At 36.1% G+C, this 19076-nt stretch overlaps 1 protein-coding gene across 2 annotated transcripts in view; it reads right to left on the bottom strand.

Moving 5' to 3' along the window:
• Nucleotides 1–19076, bottom strand: part of LOC145687808 (dual specificity calcium/calmodulin-dependent 3',5'-cyclic nucleotide phosphodiesterase 1-like) — a 714058-nt gene that overhangs the window by 16184 nt on the left and 678798 nt on the right. The window lies entirely within an intron of this gene.

Here is a 19076-nt window from a genome sequence, read left to right as displayed (position 1 = left end):
AATAATATTCATCTTTACGGGCGCATTAAATAACAAATAAGTCGGATGTTGCATTTAAAGGTATACATAGTAGCACTAAGATGTTATAATAAAGAAGAATTTCTTTCAAGGTAGTCGTTGGATAATTGATATTATAGAATAGAGCTTCTTTTTAACATAATCTTTGATAATTAAGTTTTCAACACAAATCAATCTAATATAAATAATCTTTGCTTTTAATTGATTATAAATCGAATTATAATTCCTCATATTAACAAGAAAGAATAAAAAATCATTTGAAAATTAATTTTCCAGTCTACCTAAAACTCTATTTAAGCATTTCAAGTATTTTTAAGAATCGTTTTCATTATTGATATTAACACATAAACTTAAAATGAAAATTTACAAGAATCTACAACTAACATGAATTTAACCTAATTTCAGTAACGGTAATCAGGTTACATTCGAACTTGCATACGGTTCTAATAAAGTACACTGTACTGCGCTATCATGATTAGGTTCTACATTGTGTTGTACATGTCTTTCATCGTGATTCTGACTTTGGTATGAAGTCCCATCTCTTGATCTCCAATTACGTCTATCTACGTAGTTCGCTGCATTTCTGGAATTTCGCTCAGTACTTCGATTATTTTTATATCTACTTTGACTATATGGTCTAACATACGAATTGCTACTATTAATTAGGTTAGGCGGATTCTCTACATAACCTTGCCTATTGTGCGCATTTTGATTGCTAGAGTATACTCGACTTAGGTTAGGTCCTGTATTATTCACACTCCGAATATTTAAATTCCGAACAGGCACCAAATGATCTGAATTATTCTTATTTTTACCCATTCCTGATTGTGGGTTCATGGCATGGTATTGAGTTTCGTAGCATTGGACAAGCATCAATAAATGGCTGAAACTCATACACTGTGTGGAAAATAAGATCTGTTGCAGTTTAAATGGAAGCAAATTTCGAATCGATGCTATTATTCTCGATTCCGATTGCAAAGGATTAACGACCTTTAATTCGTTGTAGACATTTACAACAAACTCTACAAGAGATTTGTGCAATCGAGGATTGAAGTGTTGATTTCTAAGGGTGGCATCTCTATTTGCCAGCAAAAAGTCATTTTCATAATTTGCGATCAATGCCGCTTTGAATTCCTCATAGGTACTAATGTGATCACGTATTGCTTTAAACCATAAGGAACAAGGTGGGAGTAATACATGGGGTATTAATTTCATATATTGTGATCGATCGATAGACATTATATTGCATTCGTCTTGGAATTTCTCTAAGAAAGAAGTAGCATTCTCATTACACTTACCACTGAATTTGCTCATAGCTCTAATTTCACTCATCTTAACACTTAATTTTACCTTCTTTTTCTCATTCCTTGTTCTTGTTGAGTGATAGTTCCTATCCGTGACGTGCTGTGTCATGACACCATCTATGTTTCGCTCATCAGTGCTCTTCGGACAACTTTCTTCTAGTATAATATCCTCATCAGATCCGGGCGAGGGCGAGTTCATCTCTGTTGAGTGGGGCAACTCAAAGCGATCACTACCCAAGTTATTACGGTAAATGTTGTCTTTAGCCTGTAACGTTCTAATCTCTTCCTGAATAGTAGCTAACAACTGGGTATTTACACGTATGTTATTAGAGTTGTTGCTGACCTGGATCTTTTGCTGTTTAATGGAAGATTCTATTACTTCTAAATCTTTTTTTACAGCACTAATTTCTTGGTTTTGTTGATTGTGCTTTTCTTGACAATCATCGGATATCCTTTTTAACTTTTCCTCGAACTGTGAGGAAATGTCGTTCACCACCTGGACAATTGTCTGTTTCGTTTCATCTGATTTCTGTTCTATCCGTCTACTTAATTCTTCATATTGCTTGTTAGCTTCGTCAAACTTCAGTTCTATCTTATGTTCCATGGTCTTGTTAGATTCGTTGAATTTCTGTTCCATGGTCTGCTTTAATTCTTCATTTTGTTTGTTAGCTTCGTTGAACTTCTGTTCCATGGTCTTGTTAGATTCGTTGAATTTCTGTTCCATGGTCTGCTTTAATTCTTCATTTTGTTTGTTAGCTTCGTTAGACTTCTGCTCTATGGTCTGCTTTATCTCGGTAGACATCTGCATTATTTGTCGCTGTAAAGCTAACAAGATATCTTCCGATGCCAATCCTGGTGTTACACTAGTCTCATCGCTGTCACTAGTATTTGATTCCTGCTGCATTGTTTCGTTGTCCATTTTTCTTATGATTACCTTACCACTTCGCAATATAGTTAAGTTCGTATTCATTAACTGTAATATGAAAGTAAATTCAGCCTTACTCTTCTTCGGGAATTGAATTTACAAAGTCCCGGGTGAGGTAAACCAAATTTTTACAACGACTTATCAAAAAGATATTCGTAAACCTGGTTCGTTTGCTGAGATAAAAATCCGAAGTGGTAGTAATTCTTTGGCATAAAAATATGAGCTTCGATATTTAAATACCATTAATCTCACCTTTTTAATAAAACTGACAACGTCTATAAACGATGTTAAACTGGTTTATTATTTGATATAACTTATAATATCCTTTTCTTAAAACTGTTAAGTACACAAACTCACTGACTAGGTAACCATAAAACATGTCCATATCATCAACTATCCCATAATAATCACTTACATATATTAAAAACATTCTTCTTTTGTTAATATGAAATGAACATTCTACTAAGTATAGTGCATATGTATGAGTACTTTCTGCCCAAGGTACAGGTAAATATTACACAAACCAAAGTATTTTGTTGTAGCAGGGACATGGGTTTAGAAGTACATGAAGAGAAAACTAAATACATGGAAGTGCGTCGGAATCATAGTACGGCAAATTACGGACGCGTAAAAATATTAAATAATACTTTTGATAAAGTGGATACTTTAAAATATCTAGGATCAATATTAACAGACGAAAATCATATTCACGAAGAAATGAAATGTCGATTAAAAGCAGGGAATTCATGTTATTATTCAGTTCAAAATCTCTTGTCGTCACAAATTCTGTCGAGGAATTTGAAGCTTAAAATATATAAAACGATAATCATGTCTGTTGTTTTGTATGGTTGCGAAACATGGTCGCTTACTCTGAGGGAAGAACATAGACTGAAAGTATTTGAGAACAAGATCCTGAGGCAATATTCGGACCCAAAAGGAACGGGAATGGGGAATGGCGGAAACTTCATAATAAGGAACTACGTAATTTATACGGTTTACCAAACATTGTTAGGGTCATCAAGTCTAGGAGGCTTAGGTGGGCTGGCCATGCAGCTAGGATGGAAGAAAGTAGAAACGCTTTCAAAGTCTTGACTGGAAGACCAATCGGAAAACGACCATTAGGAAGACCTAGGCGCAGATGGGAGTACAATATTAAGATGGATCTCGCAGAAATAGGAATCCAAAGTAGAAACTGGACCCAGTTAGCTAAGGATAGAAGTCAGTGCAGAACTTTTGTGAACGCGTCATTGAATCTCCGGGTTCCGTAGGCCATAGAGTTAGTTAGTTTAATTGTCACAATACTAATGCACTCCTCGTGGATTTTCTCACATTTATCTGATGCTCGGTGAAAGGTTCTAATCTGTTAGCAATTATTTTTTCACTTCCTATTTGAAGATTTTTTAAATGTGCTTTATATTTAAATTTATTTATTAAAATATATAATGAAAAGTAGCATCAGATTTGTTTGCTGTTACCAATTTCTGGCAACTTTTTTTTTTTTGCAGTTGATTGGTAAATTGTTTCCTTTTCTTTCTTTCTTTCTTTCTTTTTTCTTTTTCTTTTTTGTTATTGTGACCATTACTGGACACAAGTGGACACAAAACCTCGAAAATAGCGCATATTGAACAGTTATGTCTTAGGTGTACTACCAGATGTGCACACATTTCATGTGAGTAAACAACTTAATGTTTACGTAAATGTTGTTAATGCCATATTTTATTTCTATATAAAGTTAATCATATTATATACTTCGATATGTACAAATCCAATTTCTGAAAATAAACTTTATGATCTTACCAACTTTATAATGTTAACTAACATCCTCTAAAAAATACAAAATATGTAATAACATTTAATTAAAATTTGAGTTTTTACAAAATTTTTGTCAAGTTGAATATAAAAAATTACGTTATTATGGACACATCAACATTGTCTGTTAAGTATTAGAGAAACTATTCGTTTTGTTACAACCTTAACGTTTGACAAGCATCCAATTCATTCTAACTTAACGCACCAGTGAATCGAATCTTGTAAAAATATAATGAGTGCGTACGAGCAAGGCTATAGGCCAAGTACTCTACATCAGTGCTATTCAACCAGGGGTACGCGTACCTCTGGGTGTACGCGAAGATGTTTCTGGGGGTACGTAATGCTGCTTCTGAAGGTCTGCTGGAAATGTCTGTTGACAGTTCACTGGAAAGGAAATTCGATAACTTGTCAATTTGTGACTTTTGTATTTATGCTCGAAAAGAGCGCAACGAAATTAGTGATAGTGCTATTTCACAACTTCTTCCATTTCCATTAACATTTGGGTGAACAGGGTTTCTCTGCATTAGCGGCAATAAAAACGAAGCACAGAAGTTGCTTGAATCCAGAATCAGCTCTGATTCTCGCACTCTCGAAGATTCGACCAAAAATCGAGAAGTTGACGTCCTGAAAACAACCTCGGTTATCACATTAACAGATTAGTTCTAAAGTTACTTTTAGTTTTTGAATTTTTAACATTTCCTCAGTATACGAATTATCAGGGAGGATGAGGGGAAAATCCTCCTCAGTAGTACTGGATGTCTCCCATACAATATTATATTTTGAAATTTCCCATGTTAATTTTTTCGGGTGTGCATTTCAGCCCCCTGAAAATAGTCTTTTGATTGGCACACTGATTATCCTTTTTTGGGTCTCTATTTACCCGCTTTTTAATCAACAGAACATGTGTATTAAGTTTAATAAGTTAATTTTAATTGAATTTATTTTAAACAGCTTCAGGGGTACACAATTGGATGGCAAACTGTGTTTAGGGGAACGCGAGAAGAAAAGGTTGAATAGCACTGCTCTACATTACTGAGTTTGTTATAAAGTATAATTTAATTATCTTATATATAAAAGAGAACGTACAAAATCCTTTGTTCCCTCATCACGCTAATACGGCTGAACCAATTTCTTTTATTTTTGGGGGGTTATTAGGATTTGGACCCTAGATGGTTTTTATCATATCACTTTAATTTTTAATTACCAGTGTCTTGAGATAATTGACCATTCAAGTGTCCATAACGTACAAATCCTTTGTTAGTTCATCATAGGTAAAAATAAACGTATTTATATGCAACCCGCATGACCGTGTCACTCGGCGGGTTAACATAAATGACAGGCGATATAATGTTAACATTTACTGCAAGCATATTTCACGGGTATTAAACACATGAGATATGGAGTTGTGCATTTAAATTTTCATTTCAACCCAGCGAAGCGGGTAATATATGCTAGTATACAATAAAAACATTAGTTATAGCATACGATGAAACGAAGATAACACAGACCGCGTTTACCTGTTAAAGAGTATCAGATTAAATTATCTTAATTGTTCAAATTAATTATCAATACCAGTACTAGATGCATTTTAGTTAAACTACGCATTATAAAAAATAGTGAACATGAAATAATGTAGAAGTTAATTGTAGAATAATAAGTGTCCAAGTTGTAGAAGATAATTAACAAAAAGGTTGAATAAATCGTGAGTTTAAAAACTCTTGAATTTGTATAGGCGCCATTTTTCTACCTAAGACTACTGTTACATAGTATGCGCACGTTTGGAATATACACTGACTAATCAGAACATTATGACCACCTTCTACTTTATAAGTGAAGTCATTGGGCTGACGTAAGAGGCACAGGGCACAGAGCCGCTTGCCATACGGTGGCAGGAATCTCACTCGATCAGTCAGTATGATGTTTGTGTTTAAGATGGGGAAGGGTGGCGATATATTAGGAAATCTACGTCTGTTAGATTGTTCATCGGGCCGTCTGTCCGTTGACAGATATCAGAGCTAAAACGGTAAGAGACAGCGAGAGCAGATTTTGGACATGCATTCAGTGTTCCAAGGATAGACTGTGTTTCTCCATTTAACCTTCTATTCAGATCGAAGTGGTATAATTTGCGACTTCAACGTTGATTATCATGGAGCGAGAACGTTAACATAAAGACAAAGTTTTTTAAATGGATTCAGCGTCTCAATAGCTCCCGTCTTCACAGTTTTATTCCTCTTTTGAATCCGAAAGTGGTATTAATTTACTACCACTCCCAGTTTTATTATTGAAAGTATACACTGGCGAAAATAGATGGTTAAAAATGGCTTTTGGATATAGATTCAGTACGTCAAGAATAAATTTAATGATGAAAAATGTCTTTTAAATATAGATTCAGCATGTCAAGAATGAACTTAATCTCCACCCGTAACCCTAAACTCCAGACTTTAAAAACCTATTTCATATCACAACCCTTCCTTTTATTACATCCTTTTGCCAGCGGTCCCTATAGGTTAATTTCCGAATTGTAATAAGATTATTTTTTAGTTTCTTCGCAGCTAAACGCGGTTAGCGTACGTGCCTTTGGTGTGGGAGACCCGGGTTCAATTCTTGGCGGGAGTTCAAGCTATATTACGGTTCGGATCCCATGTTAAGCTATAGATCCACTTCTTGTATAGCCTCGCTGCTTTGAGAGGGACGCTAAACTTAAATCACAATAAGAATTTTGATTATTTATGCTTAGATATCGCTTGTGAAGCCTAGTGAAATCACACCAGGCTTAGCCTTCACACTAATCCAGTGGTTCTCAACCGATGTGTCGCGCGACACACTGGTGTGTCATAGTCCCCTAAGGTGTGTCGTGAAATCTTAGAATTTAAAAATCATGAAGAATTTAATAATAATCGGTTAAAATCGAGACAGACTGTAGGAGTTAACACCTCCAGCAGTAGCAATAATGCTCAGTGCTATATAGAGTCATCATAAAAACTAATTGGTTTCACTATTATAATAGTTATTATTATTATTATTATTATTATTATTATTATTATTATTATTATTATTATTACTATTATTGTTATTATTATTTAAAATAAAAATATTTAATAAGTGTATCGCGATCTCCTGGATGTTCAGTAAAGTGTGTCATCCGTAAAAAAGGTTGAGAACCACTGTACTAATCTTCATTTTGAATTGTATTTTACTATGTAGCTTTTGTTGTATTCATATTTTTCTTGTATTTCAGTATCCAGTTTTCAACCAGTTTCATTCTTTTTTGTTCCAATTGTTTATAAACGATTCTTTATTTGTTTAATTTTTGAAAATCTTTGCTGCATTTGACAATAAGCATGGGAATAAAAATATCTCTCTCAAAATAAGAAATTTAAAATAATCTTTAAAAATATATTATTTTACTACTAGATCATGATTATCTTTTTCACCTTCCTTCCCACTCCATATATCCCTTTCGCGAATCCCTAACGGTTCCGACCCCCAGGTTGAAAATCTCCGCTCTACTCGAACCGGAAATAATTAAAATTTACGATTTTCGGTTTCAACACTAATCGATATAAAGAAATAAAATGGTAATAGATAGCGAGAAGTAGTTTGTTGATATGAATTCATTATTACAAGAATAGATTCTATCTCCGCACTTATCATCTACTAAAACCGGAAGTGATAAATATCTACTAGTATTTCCGGTTTCAATATTGATTTCCATAGAGAGAAAACTGTAATAGAAGACATCAAACTCTTTTGTATATATAAATTGATCTAGAATCGCAAGAATACTATTCCATCTCAGGTCTTACTCTTTTATTAAAATCGGAAGTAGTTCCGGTTCCAACTTCCGGTTTCGGCCCAACTTCTCCAAAGGTTTTATTATTGATTCCTTTAGGGTGCGTTCACCTCTGGTGCTTGGGGTCCCGGGTTCGATCCCAGCCTCCGCCAAGTGAACTTTGTGGTGGACAAACACCGTGCTCGTGGGTTTTCTCGGGGTTCTCCCGTTTCCTCCCACTTTCTTCATTCCACCATTTCACTCATCTCTCATAATCACCGTCTCCTTTAGCCTAACCGGCATAACCGTGGGACGTAAAACTTAAAGATTTCATTTCATTTTTTTTCCTTTAGGGTGCCTTCCATTTCAATTCAGGCAGAGCATGTACCATCACCATCTCAGATATTGTTGAAACTTTTTTTATAGCAACTAGACATGTTTTTAAGAGACCCATATTTTTTTGTTTTGTCGAAAAAAATTTTCCCGCCAAGTAATGGGCCATCAAAGACGGGGAGTACAATTTATGAATTGTAGAAGACATGGAAAATGTTCAATTTCGGAGCCTCACCATTCGGCTATGGAGACAGGTAGAGTTATAATTCTTGTTGTGGTATGTACATAGGGATATAAATAAACTATTTTTTATTATAGTTTGGTTTGCGCAAGCGTATCTTTTTGTACATAAATTAACAAATGAACGTCAATTTATCTGAAAAGTCGAAGTTTGCGAATTTTTTCGAGCACTTCCGGTTCGAATTTTAAAATTCTGTTTTCACGGTTGGTAAGACCTAGTTACCCGCTTTCCGAAAAACATTTTGTATCGCTTCTGTGGTCAACCGTTTCGTCGCAAAAAATTCGAGAAATTGTAAAATTTTCAAAAATCGCCATTTTTGGGCGCCATTTTCTCGAAAACACCATTTTCTAAAATTCTGAAATTTTGTCAGATGGTTCAACTTTACCTGAATAATAAACACACCAAATACCATTCTCGACCAATGCTTCATGGATTAACTGCAGCCTTTTAAAGTTAGCGAAGTTTCGCTAATTTTGATGTCACAGTTAGCAACACTGGGAAGAATAAAAGTGCAATGATTTGATGATGTTTGTGGTTCATATTCATTAAATGAAGAATAAAAGGTTTTCTTGGCTGTTTTTTTTATTATTATTTTGAACAAAGAGGCTCTGAAATAGTAAAATGAGCCCCCCCCCTACTCCTCCGTTTTCTTAAACTGAAGTAATCTGGGTGGAAATTACGATTACGAAACACACAAATTTTAAGTTTACTTGAAATGGCCATCCAATGAAATCTGATGATCTATAAAAGGCCTAAACTATTACCTCAGTATGATTTGGAATGCTGCAGACAAATTCTCAATTAAGTGCGATGTCATTACAGTGATCGAAAAATGACAAAAAGTTAAAAAAAAATCGAAAGTTTTCTTACGCGTTCCAAAGAAATTTACTAAATTTTTAAACAGAACAATCCCAGCATAAAAATGGGTCACTCGGAATTTTATAGTATTCGACTAAAGTGTGTCAGTCCGCAACCTGAGAGGGAAGTGTGTGTGTGTATTGTGCAAATTTTAAGTTAGCCGCTACCGCGTTGCTGCAAATCAAAGGTGCAACCTGTATTGAAGTTGTCATGAGTGACCAATTTCCTTTAGTAGTATGATCTGTAGAAAATGACAGCTGTCTTCTTCAAGAATGTGGTAAATGTCCTGGAGTGGAAGAAATAAGTGTGGTGTCTTTAATTATTGATCCTGATTAAAATGAAAGTGGTTACGTATGCCATATGGGAGAATAATGATCTCATTACAAAAAAAAAAAAAAAAAAAAAACCTGTGCCACTTTCTGTTTTCGTATCGTACATTGCCGGTTTAACTGTAAGAATTGTAATTCATGACTACATCAAGAAAATCCAAAGAGGATCAATTGCTACCGAAAACCACCGTTTAAAATTTCAAGAAACAAATTCTATTTTACTTCATGTGGACTTCATTGAAAACTGGACTGTTATTCTGCAAAGTGAAATTCAGAGTTATCACCAAAATATGAAACAGTTGACAGTTTTGTTGTAATAAACGACGATAAAACACACGATTCGGCTCATATACTCATAGTCATAGACAAGATTCTAAACATACTCGAAGAAAAGCGAAAATATATTTTATAGAAAAAGGTTTGAATACGTGAAAATAAGTGTCTACAATTTCCCAAACCGTGTCAGCGATTTCTGATGGTGCTGCATCCCACTTTAAAAATCGCTTTCAGATGTTCGAGATGCAGACAGGTCCGATAAAGCAGTATTTTTGCAGTGAAACCGGCCATGCAAGGGTCTCTGCGACGGTAGTGGGGAAGGAGGGGGGGGGGGCAAAGAATGTGGCAACGCGCCATAGCCTTAGACTAAAACAGATACACAGTATTAAAACCGCAGAAGAAAAAAATGAAATGAAATCCGAAATGAATGCCGAAGTTTTACGTTCTACGCTTATGCCAGTTAGGCTAAAGGAGACGGTGATTATGAGAAATGAATGAAATGGTGGAAAACGGCACGAGCTGGGATCGAACCAGGGACCCCAAGCAGCGGAAGTGAACGCTCTACCACTGAGCCACCGCGTCCCCACTAAAACCGCAGGAGAATTCGTGAGTATAGTGCAAGTACAAACTCCGGGTATTACTCTCGTTTTGTTACCTGGAACTGAATCCGACGACTTCCGGAAGAAAAAAGGGAAAGTATGCGACCGGTAACTGGTATTCAACGAAGTTATCTTTGGCTTTCGGAAAATTGCGAAGTTTTTATGGCAGTAACGGGTCACCATGAACTAACTTCATACTTCCCCCATAATCGAACTTTTGCAATTCAAAGTGTAGATTTAAGAAATCTGCAAAAAGGAACTTTTGTTATATACATATATGTATGATAACTAGTGGTGCGTAGCAGAAATATTATGAATTACGTGAAGTTTAAGTGCTGTTTATGCTTCCACATGAACCTTCAGCAGGGTACAGGTTTCCAGAAGACCATAAGAGAAGTAGGGATGCATTCGAGTCGAGTCGAGTCGAGATTTAAGCCTGTCTCGACTCGTCTCGAGAAAATGTTGTCTCGACTCGTGTCTCGACTCGAAAATATGTTTCTGTCTCGACTCGTGTCTCGACTCGACAGTCTCTGTCTCGACTCGACTCGAATTCGAGTCGAGACGTCTCGAAATTCGAGTCGAGACAAAATGTACGAGTTAAAATATACGCACACATCAGCCAGACCATCATGACTACCTACCTAATTGTCAGTATGTCGACTTTTGGCATGGACAAAAACGGCGACACGTCTTGGCATACACGCAATGATCCTTGATAGGTCGCTGGAGAGAGCTGGCACCACATGTGCTCACTCAGGTCACCTAATTCCCGTAAATTCCGGGAAGGGGGGCGATGTGCTCTGACGTCACGTTCAATCACATCCCACAAGGGACATCACTCAAATGTCCGGCTCCAATTTCAATGAAACTGTTTTTGCTGATAGAAGGCATGTATGCATCATTACTTGTGATGACAAATTTTTGCCATGGTGCATGTTCTCTATTTTTTTAAATAACTTTTAAGAGTTGTGATGTGGTTATTAGAAATTACTACAGAAGTCGCTTACTACCCTTTGTAAACGGAGCGTTAATGAAGAAACGTGAAGAAAATCCATGCGGATACATATAAGTCCTGGGGGGAAGTCGTATGGTAGATATGACCTTGATGGCAGCCATCTTGAAATTCACCATTTTGAATTAAGGTCAAGTTTTCAAAATGGGAATAGGGTAATATGATACATAATTTCGGGCTAGAATTTAATTAGAAAAATAATGGTGAGGTTAGTTTTAAGATACACCCATTTGGGGGAAAGTTACAGGCATATTAATTGCTTTTACTTACGGTGTGCGTAAGTCCCTTCTTACTTTCGTCTCAAGACCTGTAAATCGATCGCAACGACAGAGCCGGGTTTCGCACTAATGTTTAGAAATTTTTAAACTCACTTGAGGCAATATTTGTGAATTATTGTATTGTATTTTGCCTTTAATTAAATTTGAACCCACTTCATGATCTTGTGTAAAGTATCACTAAAAGAGAATTTCTGTTTTTATGGAGAACGTAAGCATGGCAATTATAAAAGGTGAGTAAGGTGCGTATGTATTTATAAGAAAGTTTATTTTACGAGTCTTTTGTGGTTCCGCCAACCTATTCTTTAGTTTATTTTTTTTCTTCAAAATACTCATATCTCATAAATAAAAGAGCTATTATAAAATCTCTTACCACTATTCTTTAATACTTATAAAATTTTATTTATTGTAAAAGCACTGGCGAGATATTTCTTATCGCCCACTAAAATTATGGTGGAGCTCCTTCGTGGCTAACGGTTAGCATACTTGCCTTTGGCGTGGGAAACCTGGGCTTGATTCCCGGTGGGAGTTCATGTGGTTCGGATTCCACGTTAATCAGTAGGTCCACGTCTCACACAGCCTCGCTGCTGAACGGGACGTTAAACTCAGAATCAATTCAACTCAAAATTATGGTTTTGACTTTATTATGATGTCATTAGTTTAAACGCCCAACTGCCCAGTAATTATAAACATTGACTACATTATAAAATTGTAATTTGTGACGACTAAAATATCAGAAATTAAAGATTATTCTTTGGGTCTTGGAACATTTTGAAAAACGTGAAAACCTGGTACTGCACCGATACAACACACCTTTTGGATTTGTCATAACATGTCTTACATAGCTTTGGTTCGATTCTCAACACGGACTGCAACTACCCGTTAAATTGTGCATCCGAAAGACACTCTTTGTTAAACCTCGCTTATCACCGATCATCTTAATAATATATATAACTTCACCGCGAAGCAAATGTTGCATTTCTCTCTTTCATCCTATCACAAAACAAAACTAACCACAGCTGTGACACGAAGGAGCTATTTCGAAAAGAAACAAGCTGTGCTTCATAGAGATGTGTACCAAATGATAGAAGTATAAAGTATTGTTTTCTTTCCTGTTTATTGATATCAGTTGGTGTTCTTAATGAGTTTACTCATTAGTTTAGAAAGAGATATATGGAATTTGGACATATGTTGTACGCATTCTCCTGAGAAATTGATGAGACCAGAAAATTTATAAGGACAGATGGAATAGGTTTAAGCGCATCTACGTGACTTTATCAAATATTTATTCTCCATAATGGTACCACGCGGAAAACTTGGTATAGGCCTACTTTTATCTTTTCCTCCCTCTGTTAGTTGTTTCGTATCATATATATCGGATGGTTTTGATATTTCTTCTGATCATTAAAACAACAATGGTACCTGTGTGCGTGCAGAAATGCAAAAGCACAAGGTAACTTCCTATTTGTTTTGGAAACAACAAACCCATTTCACGTGTGCGAGAGAAATTGAGCACAGCGAGATCGGGTGTTTACTTACGGTCAGTTCGCAGCAGGAGTCCATGGTAAAAGATTTGGCTATCTCGAAAACACTCGCAAAACCTTACAAATACAAAAGACTGCGCTTCAAAGAAAGTTTAGACACAGATGTTTCAATTTTCTTTTAGCATCTTTCTTCAGCAAAAGAGTCGGTTCATTGTATTCGAAAAAGGGAAGGGAGAAAGGGTGAATTTATATTTTATGTGGGGGGTAACGTTGTAAGTAGTATAAAAATACATACCGCTTCCGACTCTGTACTGAAGCACTTCCTTTAGCGGTATATCACTAGATCTATCCTGACCCTCATCCCACCTCAAGTTGTAAAGTAGAAAGGGACAGAAGTATTCAACATGACTGCGCACTTGAGTTTCAGTTCACAATACGAAAACCAGTGAGCAAGTAAACAGTCTTTTGTAGGATCGTGTTTTACTTCTTGAATTTATTTTTGAACATTTCTGTGAATTCAACAACAGAACGCAGTAGAAATACGGACTAGTTTTTACTCCAACCATTACTTTCGCTCCAACCCAGGGATGTCACATTTATGATTTCGATTTAGTTATTTTACTATTGAACTAGTGATCTAGTACGTACTTTGGGTAAATAGGCACATTCTAGTGATTTTTTTTTGCATTTTTTTCTGATGCAGCCAAATGAGAAGGAAATGGTTCTTAAAATAAAAGGAAGAAGTATATTGCAGTTCAAAACAAATGTAGAAACCTTAAATTATTTTTTCTTTTCCCTCTGACTGAATGAAACCCCTGCTGTGTAACGACCTTAGGTAAACAACGGCTATCTTTGGTCCGCTACCTCCTTTTGTTAGCCGACATGAGATGGGTTACTTTTTTTTCTGGAAGAAAGTGAAGAAATAATTATCCAGCACATTTACGTTTTGCCAGGCACACAGGCGCAGTCTGTACTTGTTTCCTAACGAATTTTAGCAACATAACATAAATGAAACATATGTACCAGAAAATAGAGGCAGTACAAACGGAAATTTTCATCTGTGACACATTTGATGAGAAATATAGTTAGATGCCACGTGCAAGCACTCTAAACATGTTCTATCCTGTAATTCTATTCGTATGTTTATGTAGGTGAGACTGAGAAATCAAGAAACGATAATAACTGGTTTTCTTCCAGGGGAAAAGTCTAAATGTGAAGGCGTGTTACACTGGGACTTTAATTGCGTCCTTTGTACAAGATTAACAAGTAATAGCAATTTCTTAATTTATTTTAGTTCTTGGGGAGAGGAAGATGGAAGCGAACCCTCGTAAGGACCTCTGCAAGGAAACATGAATACTATCCGCCACTGTTTGTTACATTACACAAAATAGTTATATATATATATTGTTTTAGTCAGGGTTTTCATTCTGCAGAAGAGGGGGGGATAGTAATACCTGACGAACATTTTCTATTCTCAGAGTGTTGCAATGATAGCATTTCCTCCATTATAACTTGGCCAAGCTAGTTGCATTATATGTAAGGATTAAGTTAGCCTAAAAAGCTTAAATTTCTATGGCTGTTTTACTCTGTAATCATGTTTCTCATTTTCGGTCTACGGGACTCTGTGTCCGGAAATTTTCGATGGTTTCCAAGTCGGAAAATAAGTGTATCAAAGGCATATATATTATATCTATGGTTATATGAGGCATGGATCTACAGTTTAAAGTGGAATACCGGTAACAACTTCATGAGCATCCACCGTAAATCGAACCAGAGTCTCCCGCGATCGAGGCGTATGTGTTAACCATACAGCCACGAGGAAATTCACATAAGCACACACACATATATATTGTTGAGTTGATTTTGTCTTTACCGTCTCTTTCAGCAGCGAGGATATATGAAATGTAGACCTACTGATTAACGTGGAATCCGAACTACATGAGCTCGCGCCGGGAATTGAACCCGAGTCTTCCACGGCAAAGACGCGTACACTAGCCGCGGAGTTCACACACACACACACAGAATCAGAGTCCTCACACACCAAGGGTGAGAGCTGTGCCACTGAGTCACAGCGGCCACGGGGCTAGGTCCAGTCCACTTTACGTTCATAGTTTCTTAGTACATAAATGTTACGATTATGAAACAGATTTTCGTTAATGAGCTGCATAAAAACAAAAGCTTTCGAAATGCATTAAACAATTAGCTCGATTTGAGTGTGAACTTAAAGTTATATCAGAGTGTAAATACAGATACGCACCAAAGCTCGAAAACTTAATACACTATTTCTCCTATATAGTCAGCAGTATCAAGCAATCGTTCAGCTTTCATTTGAGAGGATGGAAATCGAAGGACCCTGAACAACTATGTTACTAATGTGCGGAATGTATTTATCTTACAGTGAACTGCTTTGATGCCAAGTTGCCTAACTCCAAAATTGAAATTTTCCAGGAGTGAAAGTTGAAGTTGAATATCTCATGAACAATCCATATTTCTTTTATGTTGGGAACCAAAACCATAACTACTGTATGTAGTTCATTGTTTTATAACTTAGTGTTTACAAAAATCCTTTTAAAAAATACCTATTCATAGAAGTGGATGGTACTTATCTGTACTAGTTCTTGGCATCCAAGCAGTCGATTTATTGTAATACTAGCTTAATATACCCATTCTTCGCATGGGGGCTGTATTTGGAAGTCAACACCTGTGGAAGTATCACCATTCATTTCAGTGACCGCGAAAACTATGGATTTGACACTAGTATAAATCAATATGGGCTATTTATACATGTCTCGGTATTCCTCACCCGCTGACACCCGGCCCGCATACAGTAGTAGCTGAATTTGCAAGTCATCGCTGATGGAAGGGTAACCATTGATCTCAGCGACCGTGAAAACTATGGATTTGACACTAATGTCGAACAATTTGGATTACTTTTACTACCTGTCTCGCTAAACGCCACCCTGAGACCCCCTGGTTCCAATTTTGACAAAAACGCTTCGCCTTAGACTGGGACCTGGACCAAGGTATCCGTGACCAAAATTTGGTAATTCTCGGTCAACTTGTCTGGTCCCCAGGTCGATCCCAGTAAACGTCCCCCCCGAGACCCCCTGGTTCGAAATGAAAAAAAAACGCTTCGTCTTGATCTGGGGCCTCGACTAAGGTACTCGTGACAAAATTTTGGGAACTCTCGGTCCACTCGTCTGGTCCCCAGGTCGCACACAGACAGACAAACAAACACACAAACAAACTCTTTATTTTATTTATATTAGATAAGATATACTATGTAAAATAGTCTCGTATCATAATATGTGATTTACAACAAATGTTACATTATATTATCCGTAGCTCGTGATATGCTGCAACATATTAAAGCCTCAGAATAGTTGGGCAAGCGAATAATCCAGAAGTTACGTAACCCTATTGCGTTCATGGGAACGAAAACACAATAATTATAACTATGCTAAATTACTATAGACTACCAACTGCTCATTCGGAGAATTTATGAAGTTCACTTTATCGCAATAGTTTTATACAAACTAGATTTAGACTACGGATAATAGTTTTATACAAACTAGATAATCAATTATTATTATTATTATCATTATATTTGCAGTACAACCAAATACAACGACATTAACTGTTAGTTCTACTTAACTGAATTGAGCTGAAAATTAAATCTTGATCTTTAAAGATTAACTATTAATCTTATGTGTTCTGTACCTTTCTGAAGGAATAAAAGCTGGAATTGGTTTCAAGGCTGTTTCTGAGTGAATACTTTCTTCAAAATAATATTAAAAATTATAGAAAGATTTTCGAGATATTCGAGTCGAGTCGAGATTTTTAAGACCCGTCTCGACTCGACTCGTGTCTCGACTCGAAAATTCGAGTCGAGAAATACGTTTGTCTCGACTCGTCTCGAATTTTACAAAGTGTGTCTCGACTCGAATCTCGACTCGAATTCGAGTCGAGTCGAGTCGAGATTCGAGACATGTCTCGACTCGAGCGCATCCCTAAAGAGAAGTGAAAATAAGTGTTTTGTGACTATCGACAATGTGCTACGCAGGGGCGGATCCAGGACAGACTTCTGGGGGGGATTGTAATACTGCTACTTAGAGCTACTTTTAAGAGCTCCAAACTCTGGGATGGGTTTTATTTATATATAAATAAGAAAGTTTCTTCTGGGGGGCAATCGTCCCCCTAGATCCACTCCTGGATGAGTTATGAGTGAACCAACATTTATCGGAGCATCTGCACGGTTACCTGCTATTAGCAAAGAAGACAACAACCAAGCAAATGATTGGTCCATGTAAAAGAAAAAAAAAATCAGTGAAATTTTGTTTCCGAAGACCATTTTAAGTAAGTGAACTTGAAATTTGTGTGTTTCGTAATCGTAATTTCAACCTCAGATTACTTCAGTTTAAGAAAACGGAGGAGTAGAGGGAGGCTCATTTTACTATTTCAGAGAGCCTTTTTAATCAAATTAATAATAAAAAAACAGCCAAGAAAACCTTTTATTCTTCATTTAATGAATGTGAACCACAAACATCATCAAATCATTGCACTTTTATTGTTCCCAGTGTTGCTAACTGTGACATTAAAATTAACGAAACTTCGCTAACTTTAAAAGGCTGCAGTTAATCCATGAAGCATTGGTCGAGAATGGTATTTGGTGTGTTTATTATTCAGGTAAAGTTGAACCATCTGACAAAATTTCAGAATTTTAAAAAGTGGTGTTTTCGAGAAAATGGCACCCAAAAATGGCGATTTTTGAAAATTTTACAATTTCTCGAATTTTTTGCGACAAAACGGTTGACCACAGAAGCAATACAAAATGTTTTTCGGAAAGCGGGTAACTAGGTCTTACCAACCGTGAAAACAGAATTTTAAAATTCGAACCGGAAGTGCTCGAAAAAATTCGCAAACTTCGACTTTTCAGATAAATTGACGTTCATTTGTTAATTTATGTACAAAAAGATACGCATGCGCAAACCAAACTATAATAAAAAATAGTTTATTTATATCCCTATGTACATACCACAACAAGAATTATAACTCTACCTGTCTCCATAGCCGAATGGTGAGGCTCCGAAATTGACCATTTTCCATGTCTTCTACAATTCATAAATTGTACTCCCCGTCTTTGATGGCCCATTACTTGGCGGGAAAATTTTTTTCGACAAAACAAAAAAATATGGGTCTCTTAAAAACATGTCTAGTTGCTATAAAAAAAGTTTCAACAATATCTGAGATGGTGATGGTACAATTTTATATTTTTTTGATTGAGTTGAAATGGAAGGCACCTTAGAGAAAAACTGTAAGAGATAGCGAAATACTATTTTAGATATGGTTTCTGGGTCCCAACAAACAGTTTCTATCCCTAACTTTATCCGTCAATTGCAGTGTTTCCCAACCTCGTTTACCTGGCACCCCTTTTCGTGAACCCTGTATATTTCAAGCTCCCTGCTTACCGGTCGTTGGTTTGACCCTTTTGCAATTTCAAGTGCAGCATTGAATTATCAAATCTTGATTAATAATAATAATAATAATAATAATAATAATAATAATAATAATAATAATAATAATAATAATAATAATAATAATACTCATCAATTTATGTTAATTTTCAACAAAACTTCTTTATACTATTGTAATGAAGTTTCTTTTTTTAAACCAGCTTTGTTCTTAATGGGATAATTCTTACTCAATAGTTAATTTACTGTTTGCACGTTATTTAATTTAAGATCTCGTTGTTAAACAATCGTACTATTTGTAATTACAAATGTAGTTTATTTCAGTCAGTAGCTTGTGCCCTCTTAGTCACTATTCACACACACACATCAG

Source organism: Thermobia domestica, chromosome 1, assembly GCF_964235325.1.
Source record: "Thermobia domestica chromosome 1, izTheDome1.hap1.1, whole genome shotgun sequence".
NCBI classification, from domain to species: Eukaryota; Metazoa; Arthropoda; class Insecta; order Zygentoma; family Lepismatidae; genus Thermobia; species Thermobia domestica.
Note: the sequence above shows the minus strand (reverse complement) of the source record. Positions and strands in the feature narration are given on the sequence as shown.